Source organism: Leucoraja erinacea, chromosome 1 (assembly GCF_028641065.1).
Source record: "Leucoraja erinacea ecotype New England chromosome 1, Leri_hhj_1, whole genome shotgun sequence".
NCBI classification, from domain to species: Eukaryota; Metazoa; Chordata; class Chondrichthyes; order Rajiformes; family Rajidae; genus Leucoraja; species Leucoraja erinaceus.
The window spans coordinates 164,350,426-164,356,665 of NC_073377.1; positions in this window are offsets into that span (position 1 = coordinate 164,350,426).

Consider the following 6,240-nt stretch of genomic DNA (forward strand, 5'->3'; position numbering starts at 1 on the left):
TGCCATGTGTTCGCAGGGTGGTTGCCGGGTAACGGCCTTCATGGTCGTGAGGAGTTCCCGCATTCTGCCAACTAGTCGCGGCCTCATTATGGTCACCGAGAATTTTCTCAACATGTTGAACAATTAGCGGCGACTGGAATGAAGCCGCCATGGAGAGTAGCGGGAATTCTCGTGGCGTAGGTGGGTCGCCAGGAGGGCAAAGGTTCTCGCAGGTTGTAGCAGTGCTGACCGGTGAATTTCATTGGCTCATTGACGGGAAAAAAGGGAAGCAGTAGTTTTCAGAACCAAGGAACCGACCGGTAATGTTAAATGTCTGCTGAGCCACACAGCCGTGTATCTCTGGCTTCTTAAAAGTTGTCTCCTCTCCTTCTCCTCCATTCTCCCCCCACCCTCTTTTAAAGGACTTACCCTGCACTGTGCTTTAGCCATCTTAATTACAGCGCCAACCTTCCTGTTCATCGCGGTGTGTGTCTGTATTACCTTGGCTTTGCACCGTGTGAATTTTTTACACAGCGCTCCCCCGCTTGCCCTGGCCACGGCCTTTGGTGTGTGTGTGTGTGTGTGTGTGTGTGTGTGTGTGTGTGTGTGTGTGTGTGTGTGTGTGTGTGTGTGTGTGTGTGTGTGTGTGTGTGTGTGTGTGTGTGTGTGTGTGTGTGTGTGTGTGTGTGTGTGTGTGTGTGTGTGTGTGTGTGTGTGTGTGTGTGTGCGCTCTTGGCTGCAGAAGACACTTCATAGAAGATTTCTACAAACAATAAATATAACAAATATTTATTATTTTGCATTCTGGAAAATGTATTGAGATTATTGAAAACATACAATGAATATTGTTTTCCAGAATGCAAAATACTAAATATTTTCAAAACACTCTTTAGAAATATAGAATCTAATGCCTTTATTGAAACATATAAGATTGTTAAGGGCTTGGACACGCTAGAGGCAGGAAACATGTACCAGATGTTGGGGGAGTCCAGAACCAGGGGCCACAGTTTAAGAATAAAGGGTAAGCCATTTAGAACAGAGACGAGGAAACACTTTTTCTCACAGAGAGTGGTGAGTCTGTGGAATTCTTTGCCTCAGAGGGCGGTGGAGGCAAGTTCTCTGGATGCTTTCATGAGAGAGCTAGATAGGGCTCTTAAAAATAGTGGAGTCAGGGGATATGGGGAGAAGGCAGGAACGGGGGTACTGATTGGGGATGATCAGCCATGATCACATTGAATGGTGGTGCTCGCTAAACTATTTATTTAATTTGTTTGATATATGAAACAATACAATAATGCTAATAAAGGGCTCTGATTGTTGTAAGGTTATGGTGGTATGCTTTCTCCTAGGTAACTATTCATAGCTTTGTTTTCCTCTTCAAGTTCACTTGGGTCTAATATGAACAGCACTTACGATAGTTTCACATGCTTTAGAAGCAGCATCAATTATGTGCAGAATGGAACAAAATGTTGATCCCTTGAAATGAGTTGCACACTTTTTAGATCGACATTATTATTACACTTGGTTTACTCATGTATTGCAGAAAATGCCAATTTACATTGTTAAAAGGTCAGTCACAGTTCATACTTGGTGCATGGTGCCTTCAGGAAACAGGGAAGCTGAAAGAAACAAAGCACCCAATGGTACCATATTGATGGTTGTGCAATCTACACATACCATCATCAAATCTGATATTGTAGATTACATGGTACCAAACCAGCACTTAGACTGATGCAAAGAGTGGAACAAAGTTGAGATTTAAACTATCTTAAGGTAAAACCTTTGCAGATCTGTATCAGGAGATTTGAGTTGAGAATTAAGGGACAAAGGTTTAGGGGTAACATGAGGGGGAACTTCTTTACTCAGAGTGGTAGCTGTGTGGAATGAGCTTCCAGTGGAAGTGGTGGAGGCAGGTCTGCTTTTATCATTTAAAAAATAAATTGGATAGGTATATGGACGGGAAAGGAAAGGAGGGTTATGGTCTGAGTGCAGGTAGATGGGACTAGGAGAGAATAAGTGTTCGGCACGGACTAGAAGGGCCGAGATGGCCTGTTTCCGTGCTGTAATTGTTATATGGTTATATAGGTGTCAAGAATGAGCAAATTGTAAGAAATGATTCTCCAGTCTGAAAAAAACATTGCACAATTCATAGTATTACAGGAAAAAGTGTAAATATAGGACAAATACTATATAATGAGGATGTCTGCTGGGCTATTTTGAAAAGCAAGACAATGCCATGGGTCATGGTATGGGCTATGCTTTATTGCATTGTTCTCATGCTATACCTTTTAATTAAAACCCATGTCATCTACAGTATTTCAAAAGGTCTTATAGCATTATGAGACATATCTCATTTCATTAAGTTGACATTATTTTTTCCACATAGCATTCCATATCAATCCGTTAGACAATATCATTTAAACACAAAGAACGGATAACATTGCAAAAGAATAATTCACATTACGGACTGGCATGGTCTACTCCCTCTTGTAATTCTAGGAGGATTGTCACCAAACTGAGTGTGGAGTCTGATGGGACAAGCTCAAGGGGCTCTCAAGTACAATAGTCACTGAATATCATTGATGATACTGTACTGAAAAATAACAAAACCTCCACTCAAATATGAACTAACGATTTTTGTTTAATCTCATTTTATGTTCAGAAAAATAATTCAGGGATGAATATGAAGGAAATCGTTCTGTATTTCATTAACTAACCTGCAGATTGCAGCTAGACAAATGGTAATCATGCAAATATCCATTCAATTAGCAAACAATCATCTGTGTGAAAGTATCTGTTCTATTTTACATTCAGTTGGGGAGGGGGGGAGGGGGAAGAGTTGGTATGAAACTCATTTTTCTAGCACTTTACTGAACGACATAATAATGCTTAGAAATTATTATAACAATACAGCAGCAACTTCTTAAATAGTAGTGCTACCTCACTGGAAACCCATTCATTGCCCTTTTGAATTATTATTTTCCATAGTAATTTCTTGCATGATTGCGGAATCTGAGAATCACCCCAGTTTGAAAGCATTAACAGACAGTATTTATTTTTGTTGCGCAATGAAGCTTTGGTATTTAAATAAACTTCTTAAGGGCCTGTCCCACGAGCATGCGACTCCATGCGGCAAGCGCGGCCTATCGTGGTCGCTTGAGGCATACGGCCTCGCGGGGCCAGTCCAACTTCGATCGCCGGAGCTGTATGAAGTTGTGCGGAGCTGGTCCCGACATCACGCGAGGCTCCGAAAAACTGACCGTGTTCAAAAATTCCACGCGGCAACGGCCTGCCGGCCCACAGCTGCCTCGACACCGTACGCACCGCCTGGACGGGCGTGCGCAGCGTCTCGCCGCAGTACGCAGCATCTTAATCTTGAGGCCGTACGTCACGCGCGAACTTCCCGCGGACTTCGCTCGAACTTCACGTCACTCACTCGACCTCCGCACGGCCCCCGCTTCCGGTTTGGTCGCGCTCGCCGCATGCAGGTCGCATGCTGGTGGGACCGGCCCTGTACGGGGATCACACGACCTCCGCGCGGCCCCCGCCTCCGGTTTGGTCGCGCTTGCCGCATGCAGGTCGCATGCTCGTGGGACAGGCCCTTTACTGATTTGATCAACACATCATCTGGGCAACCAACTGGCACGGTGGTTCCCTATTCTAGTGCGTCAAGGTCAGAGCCACTGAGGAGGACCAGGCATCACTTGGATATGATGGTCGGCAAGCTGCGGAGTTAAATGGTCATCTCCCACAACACCTAACTGGATCTACATCAGTCCATTATTGAGGGAGATTAAATTATGGTGCACTGGAAATAAACTGGTCCAATTTATTGGAGATTATAATCACCAGCATAGGATAGGGGTGGGAGCTGCTGAAATTCCATCGGCAAACAAATCAGTGCATTTATGTTAGTGCCCAAGAAATAGTCCTTATTTGAGTTTTAAGAAGGATCCCGACCGAGAACTCTATCCATTCCCTCCACAGATGCCGGCTGCCCTGCTGAGTTAATCAAACACTCTGTGCTTTGCTCAATGTTCCTTGTCCTTCTGGTACCAAAAACAAGAGTGTAACATTTATTATACAGTCCCTCAACACCACTTGCGGTGCCTTATTGCACAGTAGTGTCCAAGATATCTGCATAATCTGAATGTAAAAGGCAAGTCAGCATCTGAAAGAAATGGTTTAGCTGTTCAGCATGTTGCTTCTCTGAAGCAGCAGGGATCCAACCATTCCTGATGATGGTCGGATTAGTTTTCATTCCACATGGGAATCTCAGAAAATCAAAAATTGTCACAAGAATGAACAGAAAGGACTGTAAATATTGGAATTCTGGAACAAAATCAAAAGGCTTCTGAAGTCAAAAGACAGGTTTTAAGCTCCATCATCCCATAAAACCTTTACACATAAACAACAACTACTCTTCCTTCAAAAGTTGTCAAGTCAATGATTCCAGTTGCATGTTGGATGCTTAAAAAATATTTTATTCCAAAGGGAAAAAAGCTCTACAAATTTCAGCATTCTCACGCAATTTCAGTATTTTTAGTATAGTCAGTTCTATACAAGTCTACACAAGTTCTATACAATTCTACAAGTGGCATTCTAAAGGGCCTATCCCATGAGCATGCGACCTGCATGCGGCAAGCGCGACCCAACCGGAAGCGGGGGCCGTGCGGGGGTCGCACGGAGGTCGAGTGATCCCCGTACAGGGCCGGTCCCACCAGCATGCGCCTGCATGCGGCGAGCGGGAACAAACCGGAAGCGGGAGCCGCGCGGAGGTCGAGTGAGTGACGTGAAGTTCGAGCGAAGTCCGCGGGAAGTTTGCACGTGACGTACGGCGTCAAGACACTGCGTACAGCATCGAGACGCTGCACATGCCCGTCGAGGCGGCTGCAGGCCGGCAGGCCGTTGCTGCGCGGAATTTTTGAACAATGTCAGCTTTTCGAAGCCCCGTGCGATGTCGGGACCAGCTCCGCACAACTCCATACGGCTCCGGCGATCGAAGTGGGACCGGCCCCGCGAGGCCGTACGGCTCAAGCGACCACGTTAGGTCGCACTTGCTGCATGGAGTCGCAAGCTCGTGGGACAGGCCCTTTACTTATGTTTCTGAGTACCATTCCAAATGTGTTAGCGGTAAATTCAAAACTGACAGAAAGTAACTACCAATTATTTAGACGAACTGGGAATTTTTTTTAAATATGCCTTTTCATTAGGACCCAATCTTTCTGCTTTTCTGGTGAAGCCAAAAATCTGAGAGGGAGTGAAGTGGATTAAGGAACTGCAGATGCTGGTTTACAAAGAAGGACAAAAAGTGCTGCAGTAACTCAGTGAGCCAGGCAGCATCCCTGGAGAACATCGATAGCTGAGGTTCTAGGTCAGTACCCTCTTCAGACTGAATAAACATTCTACATAATGGATCTTAAACTGTATTTAACCAAGGCCATAAATCCTTTTGATGATAGCTTTTAAGAGGTGACATTTGAATTTGCTCCATCTGAGAATCTCATATCCCTCATGCTAATGGCAGTTAATATTAGAAGAAAGAATCAATTTGCAGTACTGCTTTTTGAGAAAATAGCCAGCCAATACGTTTGGAACTCATTTTGTGTGGTCTTTGCGATCGATAGCCTCACAAAACGGAATCGAGGCAGAATGTTTGGTTCTCTGCCACATTGCAAGGTGGTTTCTTAATCCAAGTAAATTCTATTAAGATAGGTTTCATGTTTCACTCAACATGCAAATCCCATTGACAGCAATGTATTTGCATGCTGCAACTAAATTGAATGGATAGATTCTTGAAGATATTTTTGCTTCTATACACATGTGTGAGCTAAGGACAGCTAAAAATGTACCAATGGATTATTTAAAACAAGTTTTGTAAGTGTTAATTTTCTTCAAGTCTCCTCCTACAAGCAACTTAGTAATGCCATAGGTATGGTACAAAATTAAACCCATGTTAAGACTGCTTTATATTAAAAAGAGTCAGTAACACCTACTGTTATGGCTGTGGCCTTGTGTGTGGTCAGGGCTTAACTACTGGATAGTTTCTTGTAGGAAAATAGTTTATAATGAAAGAAATGGAGAATGATTTTCAACATCTGGGGATAATCTGTGCTATTCAGTATGGAATTTGTAATTTATACTTATCTGAGAGACTGTGGTGCTGAGCAGACCAGCAGCAAACCCATTCACTTGGGTAGCATTGAATTCTTTCATTAGTGGAGTATACAGATTAAACATTATTGTTTAATTTTCTTTCTT